This window comes from Mustela nivalis (genome assembly GCF_964662115.1).
Source record: "Mustela nivalis genome assembly, chromosome: 19".
NCBI lineage: Eukaryota > Metazoa > Chordata > Mammalia > Carnivora > Mustelidae > Mustela > Mustela nivalis.
In genome coordinates this window covers 15,292,112-15,313,376 of record NC_139038.1, presented here as the reverse complement: position 1 = coordinate 15,313,376, position 21,265 = coordinate 15,292,112, and the positions used below count along the sequence as shown (strand labels likewise).

The following is a 21,265-nucleotide window of genomic DNA, read 5'->3' as shown; positions in this document are numbered from 1 at the left end:
GCTGGATGCTAAACCCTTAGCAGACATATAATTTTTCTCTCTCCCTTTTTTTGGTGTTTTTTTTTCCCACTTTATTGATGATGTCTTTGAAGCATGTAAGTTTTTAATTTTAATGAAGTCCAACATACCTTTTTTTCCCTATGGTTCCTTCTGGCTTTGGTATCATATCTGAGATTCTATTGCCTAAATCAAGATCATAAATAATTACTCCTCTGTAACTTCTAAAAATTTTACACATTTAGGTCTTCAGTCCGTTTTGAGTTAATTGTTGTATATAGTATGAAGAAGGGGTCCAGCTTCACTTTTTTGCATGTAGATATCCATGTGTCCTAGTACCATTTGTTGAAACCTGTGTCCTTCCAAGCATTCTGTCCCTGAGAAGAAGAGGACTACTAAGTTTCATCAGTCAGGTTCTGTGGACTTCTTAGTTATCCATCATCTTGGGCCCTTATGAGATACGGTCATCTACAGCAGCCTTCCAGCCCATGTAGACTCACTGCATTATCTAGAGCAGGGGTCAGTAAGGACCAGATCATACTTCAGGCTTTGCAGTTCGTAAGATTACTGTCACAACTACTTAATTCTGATGTTACAACGGGAGAGCAGCTATGGACAGTTTATGAATAGATGAGTGTGACTCCGTTCCAGTAAAACCACAAAATCGGGCAACAGGCTCGGATTTGCTGATCCTTTGTTTAGATGGTTCTAGAGTAGGGAGAAGGGGGTTCCCTTTCCACAGTAACCATCCTCATGAGGCTCTCCCTGTGGCTTTTATGCAGGACATCTGGGGTTTTTCCATAAATGCTTCAAGAGCTGGCATGCCCGGCTCTCTTTGAGATTCTACCCACTAGCATGATACAAAAGTCTCATGGAGTGTGTTTAGTTTGGACTGCCTGATCTACCACACACTATTGAGGCTGCCTTAAGGACCCTGTACTCAGTCACAACTGCTATAATTTTGGGTATCTAGTTCAACAAAGGCCCGTTGAGGACACAGTTTATGCCAAGATTAGTGCTGTATACTGGGCCACAAAGTCAAGCCTCAGGAGACACAGAGCCTGCAAAATAAGACAGGTTATTGCTGCCTCCACTGTTCACGCTCTCACCCACTGTGTACCTGCCTGTACTTAATATTCTAAAGTACTTTTTCTTTATATCATATCTTCAGCTCAAAAGCTGGAGGTCTTCCTATGGCACTGAGAATAAAAATTCCTTAGTGATGTCAACAAAACAGAGGACTAAGAAGCTCTAAGCTCTTGTTCTCCAGCAGAGACATTGAAAACAAAAGCTAGCTAAAATGAGCTTGATGGGAGTGCCTGGGTGGCTCAGTAGGTTAAGTGTCTTCTGCTCAGACCATGATGTTGGGATTCTGGGATCAAGCCCTGCATTGGGCTCCCTGCTCAGCAAGAAGTCTGCTTCTCCTCCCAATGTGCTCTCTCTCTCTCTCTCTCTCTCAAATAAAAATCTTCTAAGAAAATAATAAATTGAGCTTGAGGGAGCTCTGAAAAACAGAAGTCTATAGTAACCAAGTGACTGTCCAGTTAAGAAAAAGCTACATTCAAAATGGTAGGAAAATTCATGAAAGTTTTGCTCATTCTTGTCCCTCCACTTCTGGGCAGTCTTGATCTGGAGGAAGCAGCAGCCCATTTTCCAATACCCTCCTCCACCTCAAACTAAAAGGAGCAGAGCAAACCTTATTTGCACTGTTCTAACTTGTCTGGGGACTGCCTGAAGGACTCGTTTCTTTTTCCCATAATTGGAGTTCTCCAGAGGAAATGCAGCATAAAGTGGTAGAAACTACTCATAAAATCTATAGAGAGATTATGACACAGATAGACCTAGGGCAGGACATTGTGAGTGGAGACATATAATAGACCATCTAAGGCCCCAAGGAGAAATTGGAGTGAAACTGGGAAATTAAGACATAAGGGCAGTGTGTATAGGGGGAAATTGTGCACACCTAGGTGAGATGCATGCCAAAACACCTGAAGACTTAGCTTTCTCCTTTGATCCCAAAGCTCAGAACATATCCTACTAATTAGTAAAGAATAAACTGACACAGACCCAGTCTGCAAAGACGGGAAGAAGTGGCTGGTTTTCACCTGCCCAATTTTCAACCAAAAAAATCGCAAGAAGGATAACCCGGCCCATTCAAAAAAAGGAAGTGAAGTGGTAGGATACTTCGCTGAGGAAATGCAAGCATCAGACTTCCTAAATGAGGACTTCAAAGTAACTACGAAATTTGCTCAAAGAGTTAAAGGAAAATGACAAAACACTAAAGGAAGTTAGGAAAACCATCAAAATGAAAACAGTAACAAAGAGATAGAAATAAAAAGGGCCCAAACAAATTTTGAAGCTGAGAAAGGATAATTTAATTGAAAATTTCACTGAGGGTTCAACAACAGATTTGAGCGGGCAGATAAATCCACAGACTTAAAGGTAGTACTTTAGAAATTACTTTGAAGAGCAAAAAGAATGAAGGAAATAAACATCTTAAGGGCCTTACGGAATATAATCAAGAGGACAATAATATGTATATGGGAGTACCAGAAGAAGAGACAAAGAGGAAGAGATTAGCTGAAGAAATAACAGCCAAAACTACCCAAATCTGAAGAAAGACATGAATCTAAAAATTGAAAATTTAAACTCCAAGTAGGATAAACTTCAAGAGATCCATAGCAACATACGTTATAATCAAATAATAGAAAGACAAAGATGGAGCGGAAAGCAGCAAGAGAAAGGTGGCTTGTCACCTACAAGGGATCCTCAATAAGATTATCGTCAGCTTCTCAGGAGAAACCTCCGAGTCTATAAGGGAGTAAGATGATGTATTTAAAGTGTGAAAGAAAACTTCCAACTACAAATTTTACACCACACAATACTGTCCTTCAAAAATAAGAGAAAACCACCCCACGGCCATTAGGATGGTTGCTGTAGGGGTTCCTGGGTGGCTCGGTCTTTAAACATCTGCCTTTGGCTTGGGTCGTGATTCCGGGGTCCTGGGATCGAGCCCCGCATTGGGCTCCCTGCTCAGTGGGAAGCCTGCTGCTCCCTTTCCCACTCTTCCTGCTTGTGTTCCCTCTCACACTGTTTTTCTCTGTCGAATAAATAAAATCTTTTTTTTTTTTTTAAAGGATGGTTGCTATAAAACAAAACCAAACATAACAGAAAATAATAAGTGTGGAGAAATTGGAACCCTTGTACACTGTTGACGGGGATGTAAAATGGTGTAGCAAAAAGAAAACAGTATGACACATCCTCAAAAAATTAAACAGAATCACCATATGGTACAGCATGGTTTTATACTCCAAGAACTGAAAGCAAGCTCTCAAAGATACATTTGTAGGCCCATGTTCATTGTCGCATTATTCACAATACCCCAGTTATTATGGAAGCAAACCAAGTGTCCACTGACAGATTAGCGGACAAGCAAAATATCCCCACAATGAAATATTATTCAGCCTTAAAAAGGAAGGAAAATGTAACACATGCTACAACATGGATGACCCTTGAGGCTATTATGCCGAGTGAAGCAAACCAGTCACAAAAAAACCCAAATACTTGTTGGTTCTGCTTATATGAGATACCCAGAATATAGCCAAATTCATAAAGACAAAGTAGAATGATAGTTGTCGGGGACTGAGGGAAGGGGATAATGGGTTACTGTTGTATGATGAGTTTAGAATTTCTGTTTTGCAAAATGAAAAGAGTTCTCAAAATCGGTCACGCAATAATGTGGTTAACACTCATGAATGGTACATTTAAAAATGGTTATAACTAAAAAATAATGAGGGAGAAATTAAGACTTTCCTGGATAAACAAAAGCGGAAGCAGTTATTACCACTAGACCTGACCTCCAAGAACTGCTAAGGAGAGAACTCCAGGTTAAAATGAAAGGACACTGAAACGTGACCCAGAGTCGTAGGAAGCTCTACGGATCTCCAGCAAAGGTAAGTACGAGGGCAAGGATAAAAACCAGTGTTGCGACTTTGGTTTATAATTTTATTTTTTATTCTTTTACGGGATTTGAGAGAGAAAGTGTAAAAGGTCATCATAAGCCTGTGTTTAAATGTACTCATTCGACAAAGATATCTTTGTGGGAACAGTAACGTAAGTGTGCGGGGATGGAGACAGATAAGTAAAAGCACATTTTTGTTTGCAATTTAAGTTTATATCAATGAAAGTACATTCTGACAACTTGAAGATGTTATCTAGAATCACCTTGATAACCACAAGTAAAATAGTTTGAAAACATACAGAAGGGAATGAGAAGGGCATTAGTTATATGTCACAAAAGCAACAAATCAGGGGCGCCTGGGTGGCTCAGTGGGTTAAAGCCTCTGCCTTCGGCTCAGGTATGATCCCAGGGTCCTAGGATCGAGCCCTGCATCGGGCTCTCTGCTCCTCGGGGAGCCTGCTTCCTCCTCTCTCTGCCTGCCTCTCTGCCTGCTTGTGATCTCCGTCTCTCTAGTAAATAAATCTTAAAAAAAAAAAAAAAAAAAGCAACAAATCAACTGAACAGAAAGGAAGGCAGCAATAAAATAAATGAGGAACAAAAAAGCTATTATACTGGGACGCCTGGGTGGCTCAGTTGGTTAAGCAGCTGCCTTCAGCTCAGGTCATGATCCTAGCGTCCTGGGATCGAGTCCCACATCGGGCTCCTTGCTCCGCGGGGAGCCTGCTTCTCCCTCTGACTCTGCCTTCCACTCTGTCTGCCTGTGCTCGCTCTCGCTCGCTCTCTCTGACAAATAAATATAATCTTTAAAAAAAAAAATTAAAAAAAAAAAAAAAGCTATTAGACATACAGAAAACAACAAAAGGCCAAAAATAAGTTCTTCCCTATCATCAGTTACTTTCAATGTAAGTAGATTAAACCCTGCATCAAAAGGCACGGATTGGCAGCAGCGATTTCTAAGGCATGACTCAACTATATGCTGTTTCCAAGAGACTCACTCTAGATCTGAGTACACAAATTAAAAATGAGAAGATAGGAAAAGATATTTCATGCAAATAGTAACCAGAAGACAGCAGTAGAGAGCATACTAATATGAGTCAAAGTAGACTTAAGATTTTTAAAAGGCTATAAGAGACAAAGATATATTAATAAAGGGTTCAGTACAGCAAGAAGATACAATTACATTTATGTACCTAATAAATCATCAAAATATTTGAAGCAAAAATTGACAGAATTGGAGAGAGAAATAGATAGCTCTACAGAAATAGTAGGTGATTTCAGTGCCACTTTCAGTAACGACAGAACACGACAGAACCAATAGGAAATAAAGGACCTGCACAATACTATAAACCAGTTGAACCCAGCAGACACACAGACACTACCCAACAGGAGGAGAGTACACAGTTTCCTCAAGTGCACACGGAGCATTCTCTAGTAGAAACCCTAGATTAGGCCGCAAGAAAAATAAATACATTTTAAAACTACTGAGATTATACAAAATATGTTTTCCCATCACAGTGGAATAAAATTAGCAATCAGCTGAAGGAGAAGTAAAAAATTCATAATTACATGGAAATTAAATAACACCCTGTTTAAAAACCAATGGGTCAAAAAAGAAATCTCAAGGGATGTTATGAAATATCTTGAGACAAATGAAAGCAAAACCACAACATTCCCCAAAATGTATGTGATGCAACATAAACACGGCTAGGGAGGAAATACGTAGCTGTAAATGCTTACGTTAAAAAGATGAAAGATGTAAGGGGCGCCTGGGTGAGTCAGTTGGTTAAGCATCCAACTCTTGATTTTGGCTCAGGTCATGATTTCAGAGTCCTGGGATTGGGCTCTGTGCTCAACGGGGAGTCTGCTTGAGGATTCATTCCTCTCCCTCTTCCTCTGACCCTGCTCCCCACCCACCCGCCCAAAACACATAAATAAATCTTAAAAAAAAAAAAAAAAAAAAAGACTGTAAAACTCTTGGAAGAAAACATAGGAGGAAAGCTACATGACATTGGATTTGGTAATGATTTTTTTTGACAACAAAAGAAAATAGACAAGTTGGTCATCAAAATTTAAAACTTTCATGTGTCAAAATGCACTGTCAACAGAACAGAAAGGCAGCATACAGAATGGAGAAAAGGCAAATTAAACATCTGATGAGCAACTAATGCCCAGGATATGTAAAGAACCCAACAATTACAAACAGGGTGCCTGGGTGGCTCAGTCTTTTAAGCGTCTGCTTTTCACTCAGGTCATGATCCCAAGGTCCTGGGACCAGGTCTGCATGGGGCTCCTTGCTCAGTGGGAAGCCTGTTTCCCTCTCCTTCTGCTGCTCCCCCTGCTTGTGCTTTCTCGTTCTCTGTCAAATAAATAAATAAAATATTTTTTTAAAAAAGAAAGAAGAGGCACCTGGGTGGCTCAGTTGGTTAAGCCACTGCCTTTGGCTGAGGTCGTGATTCTGGAGTCCTGGGATCGAGTCCCGCATCAGGGTCCCAGCCCCGCAGGGAGTCTGCTTCTCCCTCTGATCTTCTCCCCTTTCATGCTTTCTCTCTCTCTCAAATAAATAAAGAAAATCTTTTAAAAATATATTTAAAAAAAGAAAGAAAAAAAGAAAACAACCTAACTCAAAAATGGGCAAAGGATTTTGAATAGACATCTCCCCCAAATAAGATATACAGATGTTCCCTAACCTTGTGAAAGAATGCTAAACATCGTTAGTCATTAGAGAAATACAAACCAAAACCAGTCTGAGACCCACACCCGTTAAGATGGCTGACATAAAAAAACAGAATCGAAAGTGTTGATGAAGAATGGGGAAATTAGAATCTTTGTGCATTGCTTTTGGAAATGTAAAATGGTGCTTTCACTGTGGAAAACAGGGTGGTGTTTCCTCAGTAGTTTAAACATAGAGTTATATCACGCAGAAGTTTCACTTCTGGGCATACACCCCAAAAACTTGAACAGAGAGTTGTATACTCATGTTCTTAGCAGTATTATTTGCAATAACCAAAATGTAGAAACAATCCAAATATCAGTTGATGGATGAAAGCTAAGAAAGTGCAACACACACGCACACACGCACAGGAATGTTCTCAGCCTAAAGAATGAGATCTTGGCAGATGCTACATGATTGAACCTTAAAGACATTTTGCTGAGTGAAGTAAGCCAGGCCCAAAGGACGAATGCATCATTCCATTCTTATGAGATAACTAGAACAGCCAGATTCATGGAGGCAGAAAGAAGAATGGTATGTGCCAGGGGCCGGACAGACAGGAGAATGGGGGGTAACTGTTTAATGGGTACAGAATTTTAGTTTGCAAAGATGAAGTTCTGGAGATGAGAGTGGTCAACGAACTTAATGCCACTGAACTGTAGACTTAAAAATGGTGAAAATGGTAAATTCATGTTATGTGTATTTTACCCCAATGAAAAGTTTTTAGAAAACCAGGGTAAAAGGTAGAAAAAGCAGGTGTGTTAACCAAAAATATTGGTGTAGTTAAATCACTTTGGCTCTGAGCTCCCTAGAACCAAGAGAATACGTCTTTACGTATTCTCATAGTGCCAAGAACATGTTAAATGGCTTCAGTAGTTTAATGGAAAATATTGCATTGGTTTAATTTATAGCAGCAAAAATTCTGTACCACACATATATAAATAGAACATGAGAGTAGAAAGTTAAATATTGAATATAAAAATATGGAGACCAAAATTCAGAGATTATGGTTTTTTGGTTAATAGAGGAAATAAGGATTTTTAGAAAGCAGTATGTTTTCAGAGTCTTCACTTTCTGTCCTTTAGATCAGTGAGTTTTACACACTGTTGTATTCAATCCTTGAATTACTAAGAATTTTCGAAGCCAACTCATGGCTCTCAAGGTCAGACAAAAGGGTAGGGCTATAGGCACCCATTCCAATACCGTCAGACCAACCACGCTTCCGATTTCCTCCAGAAGTGGGTCATACTGCTGTGGGTGTACTTTGAAAAGCATTTACAGAGAATACATCCTTGAATTAAGATCGAAATCTTGGGGCTCCTGGGTGGCTCCGTCGGTTAAGTATCTGCCTTCGGCTCAGGTCCTGGGATCCAGCCCCACAATGGGCTCTTTGCTCAGCAGGGGAACCTGCTTCTTTCGCTCTCTCTGCCAGCTGCTTCCCCTGCTTGTGCTCCCCCTCTGTCGTTTAAACAAACAAAATCTTCAAAGAAAAAAGAGTGAAATCTTGTTACTTAGGAATATAAATCTCAATATTCTGATTAGTTTTTAGATATAAGCCATGCTGTCTGCCTAAATACTATTAAAAAGTAAAACTTTAGGGGTGCCTGGGTGCCTGGGTGGCATGACCTGCCTTCGGCTCAGGTCATGATCTCAGGGTCCTGGGATCAAGTCCCGCATGGGGCTCGCTGCTCGGCGGGGAGTCTGCTTCCTCCTCTCTCTCTGCCTGACTCTCTGCCTACTTGTGCTCTCTGTCTGTCAAATAAATAAATAAAATATTAAAAAAAAAAAGTAAAACTTTGTGTATTTATTAATATGCAATATGTAGTTGTCTCTGAAAGATATTAAAGCCATTTTAGTTTGATACTGTGACCAGAGTAAATGAAGATTTAAAAAATGTAGATTGTAGTATCATTCATTCCATAAGTGGTTCTCGTTAGACATAATTCAGGGTATCTCTGTTTGTAAAGACATTCCTAGTCCACTGAGGGATAATCTGCTGGATTTTCTAACACTGCCGTTGGGAGCGGCATGAACCATAGAGATCGCTCTATGGTTCGATAGATTTCTATATAACTCTATGTAGGGTTCTACATAAAGAAATTTATGTAGAATAAATAAAACTTCATGTTGAGGGGAGTTAGCCATGTGTTATGGGTTGGCTTGTGTCCCCCACAAAAAATATTTTGGAATTCTAACACTGGTACCTCAGAATGTGACCTTATTTTGGACATAGGCTTCATTACAGAGGTAATCAAGTTGAAGTGATGTTCTTGGGTGGTCCCTAATCCAAAATGATTGGAATCCTAAGAAAAAAGGGAAATTTGGGGGCTCCTGAATGGCTTAATCAGTTAAACATCTGCCTTTGGCTTCAGTCATGATCTCCGGGTCCTGGGATTGAGCCCCACGTCAGGCTCCCTGCTGAGTGGGGGGTCTTCTTCTCCCTCTCCCTCTGCTCCTCCCCCATCCCCACCACCCCGAGCTTGTGCTCTCTTTCTCTCAAATAAATAAATAAGATCTTGGAGGCGGGGAGGGGTAAATTTGGACACAGAGAGATACGTTTAGAAAGAAGATCATGTGAAGAGATGCATGCTGAAGACAGCCATGGACAAGGCCAAGGAGAGAGCTCTTTGAAGAAACCAGCCCCGATGACATTTGTAAGTTGGTGAATGATTTGGAACTTCTAGCCTCCAAAACTATGAGACAATAAATTTATGTGGTTTAAGTTCTTTAAAAAAATGATAAAAATCTAAGCACTTAACCCTAGCATTCTAGAACATTTGCAGTCTATCTCCCAATAAAATTTCCAACTTTATTAGTCTCCTGCATAACCCTTCATTCCAGCCCAATGGTCTCTCTCATTATTTACTCAGGTTTTTGAGTGTCTACCATGCAAGGCTTAGGGCTGGGCAATAGGAATAGGACGTGACTCTGACATCCAGAGTCGCTGCCTTCAGAAAGTCTTATGTTCTAGGGGGAGAGATGCTAAATGACTAATGTCACCGTTCATCATTTCATTACAACTATGGTAAGAGTTGGAAATGAGAATGAGCCCAGAGAGCATATCACAGAGAACCTGACCTGATCTGGGAGAATCAAGGAAGTTCTTGGAGAAAGTAATGGGTGGACTTAAAGGATGAGTTAAAGTTGGTCAATGAAGGAACATTCCTTCAAGAGACGTTCGTGTTTTCTCAATTCTGATTTTGTGTACACGAAGCCATCTGCTGGTACTACAATACCCTTAAGAATCCAAATTCTAGGGACCCCTGTGTGGCTCGGTTTGTTAAATGATTGAGTCTTGATTTTAGGTTCAAGTCATGAACTTGACTTTGGTTCATGACCTCGAAGTGGTGAGTTCCAGCCCTGCATTGGGCTCCGTGCTCTTGGGGGAGGGGGATTATCTGCTTCTTTCCCTCTTCTTCCCCTTCCCTCCCTGCCCCATCTCGCATGGGCTCTCACCACATTGTTTCTCTCTAAAAATAAACAAAATCTTAAAAAAAAAAAAACAAAACCCACTCAAGATATGGCTCCTATCCCCCCTTCTCCAGAAAGCCCTTCCTGATCATCTTATGCTGAAGTACTCTCTCCTTGCTGTAAACTAAACAAATTTATTGGTTATTAGCTATAAGCCATGCACGCCCTTGTGGTGTTTTCGTGATGCTCGCCTTACCCTATTATATAAATCGAAGTTCCTTGAGTCCAGCCTGCATCCAGTTCATTAACAAGTCACTTCTGTTTTAATTCCATGCAGAATTTTCAGGGAAGACAATGATTACAGGACTTGGTTTAAATAATCTTAACCTTTTGTACTGTAAAGTAAAACACAGATACCAAAAAACCCCACATAAATCATGTGAATTATGAGGAGCTGGATTATAAAGAGAATTTACAATTATGATTCATAGCTCAGTGAATTATAGGAACACCCAGATAACTACCCCCAGGTCGAGAAACAGAGCCTTGCCAGGCACTCGAGAGACCCTGCTTTCACCCTGTCCCCAATACAGTCACCTTCCTCCTACATAAAATGTCCCCAGTCCTGAGCTTCACGGGCAACCACGTCTCTGCATTTCATTATAGTTTTGTTGCGCAAGTGTGCATCTGCTACCACAGTAGCTTTCTCTTGCACTTTTGTTGTTCCTTTTTTCCAAACGTACCTTTCCGGTCTCTTAATCTTCAAGGTCACTCACAATTTCGTGATGAAAACCCCGGGCTGTTGGACCCGTGGAGTTTCCCACAGTCCTGGATTCTGCTGATGGTGTATTTATAGTACAGCTCAACCAGCTCCTCTCTCGTCATTTCTTTCTTTTTTCCTGCATCTTAGCAACGGTCCAGAGGCCGGTCAGATTCAGGCTGGATCCCTCTGGCAAGGCCGTGGTGTGTCCGTTCAGCAGGAGCCACAGAGTGTCTGCGTCGTCTGTGACAGCAGCAGCTGTCGGTGTTCAATGTCTGGATCCGTTCATTCACTGGGGGTCGCACGGTGGTGGTATTCTGATTCTATCGCCTCTTCTTTATTTGTTAAACGGAATATTGTTATAATGAGATACTTTTCCTCATCTACTATTGGCTACCCGTTTGGGAGAAACGTAATTATAAATCAGATCTCCTGCCGACACGGAAATTTGCTTCCACAATATATAGGAAGGAAAGGCAACAGTCTCACTATTGAATGAGCATTAAACCAGACTGCAGGGGCATCTGGGAGGCTCAGTGGGTTAAAGCCTCCACCTTCGGCCCAGGTCATGATCTCAGAGTCCTGGGATCGAGCCCCCGAGTCGGGTTCTCTGCCCAGCAGGGAGCCTGCTTCCCCCTCTCCCTCTCTCTCTGCCTGTCTCTCTGCCTACTTGTGTTCTCTCTCTATCAAATAAATAAGTAAAATCTTTAAAAAGAAAAAAAAAAAAACCAGACTGCAATGCACAGCAGTCCATCGAGGAGCCGGCAGGAAAAGTAAATCCTGTTACATAGAGCCAGGCAAATAAAATCCGTTACATTTGTTTTAATTGCCTTTATCAAAGGAAAATAAACCTCCTCTCTTTATGACAAGCAGGATAGTACATTAAGGAGCCAGGCACCTAGGTTTAAAATCCCAAAGAGACAAGCTCACCTTTCAAGGATGGCCTCCGAGAAAGAAGGCCTTACTGGTATGAAAAACTGGCGAGAGGTCTGTGTAACTTTTAAAAAAGATGTACATATATCTCAGGGAGACAGAGAAAGCATTTATAAATTCAGGTTTTTTTTTTAAAGGAATGCTGAAAAGAAGGAAGAAAGGGGAATGCTCTCTTTTAAGCACCAGAGATACCTAGATTTATTTTATTATTATTTTTAGATTTTTGTTTACCCTGCACCTAGGAGTGCAGTTCATGGAGAGAAAGCGAGATGTTTGATTTTTTCCTTTATTTACCTATTTTCAAAATAATGAACTGGCTTCTAAGCATCCTCCAAAGGTGACCCATTGGTTTTGTTTGTTTTTTACAGATTCTTATTTATTTGGCAGGGAGAGAGTATAAGCAGGGGGAGCAACAGGCATTGGGGGGGGGGCGGGAAGCAGGCTTCCTGCTGAGCGGAGAGCCCGATGCAGGGCTCGATCCCAGGACCCCAAGATTGGGGCCTGAGCCGCAGGCAGAGAGGCTTAACCCACCGAGCTGCCCAGGCGCCCCCTGTGATGCACATTTTTAAAGATAAAAAAAACGAGTTCATCCTGCCGATACTTCCACTTCAAATTCAGGGTTTTTTACTTAAACTCTTCCATAGGATAGAATTAGAATCTTCTATTTCCTTGCATCAGTTCTGAAATCCAGAGACTTTGAGGTTCTGGACTGGCTCTTCCTGCCTATCCTACATATTCGTCATTTTCAGTCAATTCACTTTGTTCTTTTCTATCAGACTTCCTTACAGTTAAAATGTTTTTTCCCCCACTCAGGGCACCTGGGCGGCTCAGTTGGTTAAGCCTCCAACTCCGGATTTCAGCTCAGTCATCATCTTAGGGTCACGGGATTGAGCCCCAAATCGGGCTCCACCCTCAGTGGGAGGTTTGCTTGGGATTCACGGTCCCCTTCTGCCCTTCCCCACCCTGTCCATGCCCACCTTCCTTTCTCTTTCTCTCTGTCTCTCAAATAAATAAAGTCTTTGAAAAAATGTTTTTCTGTTGGGGCCCCTGCTGTCTCAGTCAGTGGAGCATGTGACTCTTGATCTCAAGGTTGTGAGTTCGAGCCCCACATTGGGTTGTAGAGGTTTCTTACAAGTAAAATATAGCGGGGTGCCTGCCTCTCTGCCTACTTGTGATCTCTGTTTCTCTGTCAAATAAATAAATAAAATTTTTCAGAAAAGAAAGTAAAATCTTAGAAAAAAAAAGTTTTTAAGTATTAAAAAATGTTTTTAATGTTTTTATCCCTCCTATTTCCCTTAAGGAAAATCGTTTTATTGTTTATTTGCTTTTGTGTTTCTTCTCATTTACTTTTCATTTTCCCCTTTTATTTCTAAATTTTTCTCATTTCTTTTACTGTAGCTCTTTCATGTCTTGTGTCACTTTCATAATAATTTTTAGCTGGTTTTAAAGTAGTGATTGGCTCGGAGTTCCTGAGTGGCTGAGCTGGTTAAGCATCTGCTTTTGGCTCAGGTCATGATCTTGGGGTTCTGGGATCAAACCCCAGGTCAAGCTCCCTGCTCAGAGGGGAGTCGGCTTCTCCTCCTCCCTCTGCCCCTTCCCCCTGTTTGTAAACTCTCTCCCTCTTCTTCCCTCCCTCCCCCACCTCTCTCTCACACAAATAAAATCTTTTTTAAAAATAGTGGCTGGCTCAGTTGGTAGAGCATGCGACTTTTGACTTCAGGGTCGTGAATTGGAGCCCCACATTGGGTATAGAGTTTACTTAAAAAATAAAATAGTAGGTTACAATTTGAGTTGTTTTGTGGGCAAAATGTTATTCTGTTCCTTTTTTAAAATAATATCTTTGTATGAGATTTTACCTTAATAATTTTCTAATGTTTATTTTTATGTGAAATTAGTTTTCTGGAACTTTTAGAGGGAGTTGTGTGGTTTAGGATGGTTTTTCTAACTTCAAAGAGCTCTCTCTTTTGTTGTTTTTATAATACTCAAAAGTATGGTGGCTTGCCAACTCTGTTCCCTCCCACTTTTATTTAAATAAAAGACTGGCCAAAGTCACCTGTTTTTATAAATAAAGTTTTATTGAAACACAGTCTTGTCCATTCATTTACGTATTGTTTACAGCTGCTCTCAGGCCAAATCAGCAAAGTCGAGTTGCAACATTAACGCTGAAGCCTACGAGACCCAAATACTTACTGTCTAGCCCTTTAAGACTCCTGATTTAGACCTTTTGTTTCTTTGTCTCTGTTCTGCTCAATTTTGACTTGACCCCCAGCAGTGTCTTCTTAATGTGGGGCCTTGTTCTAGACGGGAGCCCCTACCAGTCTGAGAGCTCTCAGGGAGTCATATTGCTTCAGACCTTAGCAGCCCTTCCTCACATTTTTTAAACTGTGGTAAAATATATATAACATAAAATTTATCATTTTAAACATTTTTTGGTTGATAGTTCTGTGGCATTAAGTATCTTCGCAACATCATGCGACCATCACCACTATGTATCTCCAGAACTTTTTCATTATCTCAAACCAAAATTCCGTACCCAGGTAGCAGTCACTCTTTAACCCCCTCCCCTCGCCCTAGCTCCTGATAACTTTCTTCTGCTTTCTGTCCCTGTGAATTTGCCTATTCCAGGATCTCATTTAAGTAGAATCATACAATATTTGTCTTTCAGTGTCTGTCTTATTCTACTAAGCATAACATTTTTTTTAAAGATTTTATTTATTTATTTGACACAGAGAGATCACAAGTAGGCAGAGACGCAGGCAGAGAGAGAGGAGGAAGCAGGCTCCCCGCTGAGCAGAGAGCCCGATGTGGGACTCGATCCCAGGACCCTGAGATCATGACCTGAGCCGAAGGCAACGGCTTAACCCGCCAAGCCACCCAGGCGCCCCTAAGCATAACATTTTCAAAATCATCTGTGTTGTACCATTATCTGAATTTCATTCCTTTTTATAGCTAAATAATGTTCTATTGTATATAAATATATATACATATATACACCACATTATGTTGATTCATTCATTTGTTGATGGACACTTGTTTTCATCTTTTGGCTATTGTGAATAATGTGGCTGTGAATATTGGTGTGCAAGTACCTATTTGAAACCCTACTTTTAATTCTTTTGATACGTATCTCGGAGTGGAATTGTTGGATCGGATGGTCATGCTGTTTTCATCTTCGTGAAAAGCTGTCACAGTGGCTTTTCCATTTACCACAAGAGCTGCACCATTTTCCCACCAGCAGTGCACTTGGGTTCCAGTTTCTCCACATCCTTGCCAACATTTCCTTTCCTCTGTTTTGTTTTTGTTTTAATCGGAGCCGTCCTGATGGGTTTGAGGTGGTATCTCCTCGTGGCTTTGATTTGCATTTCTGTAATGATTGGTGATGTATGTTTTCAGGAGCTTATTGAGCGTCTGTAAATCGTCTCTGGGGAAGTGTCTACTCAAGTCCTTTGAATTGTGTTTATTGTTGCTGTTGTTGCTGCAAGAGTTTTCAGGGTTCTGGATAGCCAGCTCTTATCAGATACATGATCTGCAAATAGTTACTCCCATTTGTGGTTCTTTTCACATTACGTGTCCTTTGTTTCCCCCCGCCCTTTTAAAATTAATCCGTAATTTATGGAGAGGTGCTTTACGATTATATGAAGATCCTCTTCCTCATCCAAGTTTGCATCATCATCTGTTGATGGTTCTTTCTTGGTTCAGTGGCTACTACTTTTGAGCACCAACTGTGCCCCGGCTGCTGCCCGGGGCGCCTCATCTGCGCTGTCCTCACATCATCCAGGAGGAGACTGAGCCGCAGGGGGAAACAGCAGCACGAGGGCACACAGCGAAGGAGCGGTAGAAATGGGCGAGGACTCCAGGACCTGCTGTTCCGGACCCAGCGTTCACGTGCTAGAGTCAGGGGAGCCAATATTAGCTGAAAATGGGGGTCTCCGAGCATCAGGTCTGCTGAGCCTATTTTTGAAGCTCCTTCCTTGGGCAAACACCTCCTGACCTGGACAGAGGGGAGGGCAGCCACGCTTCAGCGCCGTGGACTGTGACGTGTCTGGTGTGTTCAGCCATTAGGAGCCAGCTCCGTCCCCAACTTGCAGCTTCATGGGCCACTGTGTATCTGCTGTGTCCTGCAGGGGTGACTGGCTCAGGAACTGAGTTGACAGAACCAAAGCCCCAACCTGTCATTTCACACCTCCATAGGTGCGGAAGGTCTTAGTGACCTGGCAGATTCTGGGTTAAACATCCCCATTCTTTGGGCTCTTGTGGGACGTTTGCTGGGAGGACCAGAGCATGGGCAGGGTGGGGTCGGGGCAGGGAGCCAGAGCCCTGAGTCAGAGGGAGACTAGGAGTCAGGGCCAGGGCAAGACAGAAAATCTGGAGGGAAGCCACGGTCTGAATGCGGGGAGGAGGGAGAACTCACCAGATGCAGGCGAGGTCACAGCAGGGGATGCAGTCAGGTGGGAGCCAAGAACAAGCACCAGCAGGTCAGGATCATGTGCAGCTGGTGTAGGAGACCCCGAGCCCGTGTCCGGAGCTCTCCAGGGATGCAAGATTGTTCTCAGGGCTGGCAGTGGCCTATGGCCGGTAGATCGGCCCAGGCTGAGGATGCGCAAGCCCGCAAGCGTGCGTTAGTCATGGGCAGCCTGTTGGATCGGACTTTGTGGTGGACCGTCACCTCTCCTACAGGCCTCGCAGGCCCACACCCACCTCAGTTTCCTGGGGCTCGGCCTCCGGGTCCTATCAGCTGTGATCACTCAGTCAGGCCCCTACCCTCCCTTTGGATAAAAACTGCATTCTGCAAGAGCTTTACTCTCAGAGACTTTCCATGCAGGAGTTTGTGTGTTGTTGTTTTTTTTTTTTTTTTTTTAACCATCCAGAAATAATTTGAAACTTTCAAAAAGTTGCAAAAATAAAAGCAGCACAATATAAAAATACACATTTTCCCCCAAACCATCTTACAGTGAGTTAAATATATCAAGGCATTGACCCCTAAATCCTTTACTGTATGATTATTGCTGGAGTTTTCTTCTCCCTCACCACTAAAGAGCAATGCGGGGACATCATGCCAACGTTGTGTTCCTTTTTTTTTTTTTTTAAGATTTTATTTTTTTGAGCGGGGAGGGGCAGAGAGAGAGGGAGAGAGAATGTGGAGCAGACACCTTGCTGTGTGCAGAGCCCAACATGGGGCTCGATCTCACAACCCTGAGGTCATGACCTGAGCTGAAATCAAGAGTCGGATGCTTAACTGACCGAGCCACCCAAGCGCCCCCCAAATATCTTGTTCTTTATCAAAGTTGCCCCCTAGGGTGAGCATCCCCTCGTGATCCTTGCCTGTCCACTCTCTACCACGATGGTTCCAAAACAGTAATCCGACACTCCCTCCACATTATCCGTTCTGCCTTCTGCGTTTCCCAGTGAACAAGAGACCCTCCTTCTCTCAATGTATGTACTTGTGGACACATGATATAGTTGCATGAATTCCTATTTTGTTAGGGATTTATAATTTAATTCTGAGTTATCTTGGTGTTCAGATTATTCCAGATTGCCAGTGAAAATCCCTGCAAGCTGTCTTCTAGGCCCATGTGATATAAACCTCCTTTTAAAAAAAGCGTTTCCTTACTTCCTGGCATAACAAAGGATGCTAAGCATTTCTTATGCCAGCCTAGAACTCAGTCATTTCTCTGAGGAGCCTGATTCACTTAGTGGTGAAGCTCTTAGAGATCAAGGTCAGAGAATCAGAGAGTGAGTGTCGTCGGTGCTACTTGCAATGTCCTCGCTTCTTGCCTCTCTCAGTGGACAGAGGTGGGAAGCAGATGCATGTCACACGCATGTACATAGGGACATGTGTCTGCACGCTCGTACACGTGTGACATAAACGGGCATACACAGATCTCAGAAATCATCACTTTCCAGATATCCCCTCACAAGGCTATTTCTTGCCTTCCCCATTCCCTGTTTGTTTGTCCCTCTCCCTTAGCGAGATTCCTGGCTTCCAGTTTCCAGCACGTTTGCTCAATCCTGTACGTCATCTAACATCGTCATGACAGCCGGAGTCACTTCTGAACTGCCGACACCATTACAGACGGCAGACCCAGGAAGAAGAGGTCAGGCTTTGCTTGGGATTCTCCCCTCCTCACCACACTCCCGGTCCCCAACCGAGGGGATACAGTCACATGTGGTGTTAAATTACTTCAAATTAGTTCTTTTTTCTTCCTGTTCAGTGTGACGACGGTACTTATTTGAAACAGGACCACTCTGATTGTTTTAGTTTGCTTTCGGTTTTAACGTACCTCCTTCTGATTCTTACGGATTTAAGTTTACTTTGGAATACGTGGGATAGTGCCATGCTTTCAAGAGTCAAACCGCACGAAAGATAAGCTCATAGAAATACATTTCCACCTCTTCCCTGCACCCTTGGAGGAAACCAACTGCAGTTTCCTGGGTTGTCCTTCTTGTGTCATTCTGTAACGACCAGCAGCCAGACGTGTGTGTTCTTACTCCCCTGTTTCTCATGCACAGCAGAAGCACAGTCCACATACGCAGTAGAGAAAGGTATCTGGTCTTTGTCCCTGGTTCCCGGCACAGAGCTCCTGAAATCCTTGGAATGTCTTGAATGATGGGGGTGTCTTTAGTTACTCCTGATGAGACCCTCTGTGAGGGCGCATTAGGCTAATGAAGTGACCGTGTGGGTCCCCGCGATAGCCTTCGACGGGGGGGGGGGGGGGGGGGGGGGGCTGGTCCCCAGAAAGAGCAAGTGATTAGAGGGTTCGCACTTTCAGGGTCACCCACTGACTCTGGAACAAAAGATTCCTTTACAATACGCTTCTCTGCAATTAAATGTCTCCGCTTGCCTCCTGCAGTCCGCGCGTCTCAGCTCACGAAGTCAACCTTGCTTGCTTTACTCTCACCGAGTTCACAAGTTGACTCACCCAGTCTCCTCCGCGCGGACATTTAGGGAGTTTCCAGCGTTTTGCAGTCAAAAATAATATTGCAGTGAATAATCTACGTATTTGTATTATTGACAGTTTATCCTCGGAATAAGGTCTTAGAGGTGGGATCTCTGGGTCAAACAAAGGGTGCCTTCCTTTTCTAGGGCTGCACAAGTCACCACAAACTTAGCGGCTTGAAACAACGCGTGTTCACTAGGCCGCGGCCTCTGGGGCCGGAGTCCGGCGAGCTCTCCCGGGCTTGCTGCTCCAAACAGAACAAGGCACACATCAGGACGCTGCCTGGGCACTTGTCTGGAGGCTCGGTTCCGGGGCAGAATTCAGTTCCTGGGACTGGGATCTCATTTCGCTGCGTGCGTTTGGCTTCCACAAGCCGCCCCTATTCCTTACCATGTGGCCCCGCCGTCTTCCAACCAGCCAAGTGTGTTGAATCATTCGTGCTTGGAATCTCTCCAACTTCTGTCTGAGGTCAACAAAGCTGGACATAAGCTAAAGTGGCAAGGACAGATTTTAATCAGTAACCGCTGTTGCAGTAGGGAAAAGAGTCCAATGTGACCCGAACCCAACTTGGAGCTTCCTCAGGGAGGCACTTTAATGGGGGATGGGGGAAGCTAAGGTTATCCAAGGGATGTGGCCCAGAATTGTCAGGAACTAGGTTAGTGTTTGTTCAGATTTTTAAAGGCCAACACTGAGGCCTCATGGAGAAAAGGGATCCGAGGAGGTTGGCCACAGTTTGGTCAAAAAGGGAACCTTTGTCAGTCACTTCTGCTACCAGGGAAACTCAGCCGTTAGTGGGCTCGTGTGATCGGAATAGGTCGTTAGCGGGCTCGCGTGATCAGAACATTCCGTTAGCGGGCTCGCGTGATCAGAATAGGCCCACTTGAGTAACATCCCTTGTGCCATACAGCATAACATGGTCATGGGAGTTCCACAAAGGGGTGAAGGTTATGGGGCCATCTTAAAACCCCCAGCCCTTCTTCTAGCAGTTTTCCCGGCCAGCCCCAACCTGGATCACACCTGAACCCGTATAAAGGGTCTGAACTGCTTGGGGCTCTGAGCCATGTAAAGACTAGCTCAGCCTCTGGGTACCAGGAATGGAGAAGAGCCTGAGAATTGCAACAGGAACCGTCTTGGCACCCACCGTGTGGAAACAGTGATGGAGTCTACAAGCCTAGAGAGTGAGGGGGGGCACGCTACCTCGAGGAAAGGACTACTCTGTGTTTCGTGTGGCTGAATCCCGCCTGTACTTCCGTGCAAGAACATCTGCCTACCTCGAGTGCTCTTAACGCTCCCCGTAGATTCAAGCTCCTTTGAGCCGCTTGGCCCTTGCTCTTGGAAGCCCCTCTCGTGTGAGTGGCCGGTAGGACCACGAGCTCTCAATCAGATACATCCACACTCTGCCAGTTACAGGTTGTGGGACCTTGAAATCACTTGGCTTCTTTGTGCCTTGATTTCTTCATCCATGAAATGTGAATGAATAGACCTCCTGAGATAGTTTGGAGACCAAGGAAAACCACATTCAGAGAGTGTAGGGACATTCTTGGCACACGTGAATGTTAGCGGAGTTTATCACTCCGTCCGGCTTCATTTCTGACTCTGCACCCCACGTTCTTCTTGGCTTTCCTGTGGTCCTTAGGGTTAGCCTCTTGATTCTCTCAGCACAATGTCTCTTGGCTCCCAGTGTCCTGTCCTGGAGCTTGGGTGCTGCTGAGGGGAGAGGCCTAAAAGAGCATACCCTGCCTACCGCACATCTTCAGGACACTCCGTCCCTCGGGGGCCCTGCATGCCGGCGTCTCTGCGTAACTCAGTTCCAAAGGGAAGTCTTGAGAAAAGGCATCTCTTCTGCTGATCTATAGTTGTGAAACCCAGTACCTCAAAACTTGGTGACTTAAATAACCCTTTTATTTCGGTCCTGGTTTGCGAGTCAGGGAGGGCTTGGTGGGGTGGCCCGTTTCTGAACCATGCTGGGGCACCTGGGGCTGGAGGAGTCCTTCCAAATTAATCTTGTCCACTCCCGTACTGCGCGCCGCTGCGTGCCTGTCCTGTCCTTCAGGGCCTCCAGGTGCGTGGGCTTGGGCTCCTCCCAGGGTGGCTCTCAAGGGTAGTTGGACTTGTCACACAGAACCGGCTCCCCCAGAGCAAACATTCCAAGAGGCCCAGGTGGACACCGTAAGGCCTCGTAGGAACTTGGGAACAAAGTTCAAGAGCGTCCTTTCTGCTGCATGCTTTGGGCCGCGAGTCTCCAAGGCCAGACCAGATCCCTGGGGAGGGAGGTTAGGTTCTTACCCTCAGTGGGAGGAGCGGGTTTTAGTCTACCACAGCATCTGGGGAGTGGAAGCTAAATGCCCCCTGGAAGCCTGCGGCAAAGGGGCCTGGGAAATGTAGTTTGAGGATTTCAGTCTCTGTAGCAGAGAAGGAGAACAGGACACAGGAAGCAGACACAATCTGCTCCCGTGGCCTTCAGTGGTGTCCTGGTGCCAGCATCCTTGAATCCAGATGGGAACTGGGGGTGCCCAGCTCCTCAACCTAGCGTGTCCTTTAGGTCAAGGCTTTAA

At 43.9% G+C, this 21,265-nt stretch overlaps 1 protein-coding gene and 1 long non-coding RNA gene across 4 annotated transcripts in view; one reads left to right on the top strand and one right to left on the bottom strand.

Moving 5' to 3' along the window:
• CRCP (CGRP receptor component) overlaps positions 1-1,509 on the top strand; it is a 48,716-nt gene extending 47,207 nt beyond the window's left edge. The window contains exon 7 of the mRNA XM_082714455.1: positions 1,169-1,509. The gene's annotated coding sequence lies outside the window, so the exon portion shown is untranslated. The remainder of the gene's footprint in view (positions 1-1,168) is intronic.
• On the bottom strand, positions 46-13,779 carry LOC309854867. Of its 3 annotated transcripts, none has more exons than XR_014306462.1 (4): positions 10,823-13,779; positions 10,336-10,474; positions 7,948-8,148; positions 46-505 (listed from the first exon to the last, which is right to left on the bottom strand). It is a non-coding gene; the product is annotated as an uncharacterized lncRNA (long non-coding RNA). The 3 variants fall into 3 exon arrangements; XR_014306464.1 differs by lacking the exon at positions 46-505 and adding an exon at positions 4,789-6,314; XR_014306463.1 differs by lacking the exon at positions 46-505 and having other exon boundaries at positions 4,789-8,148.
• Positions 13,780-21,265: the final 7,486 nt, after the last annotated feature.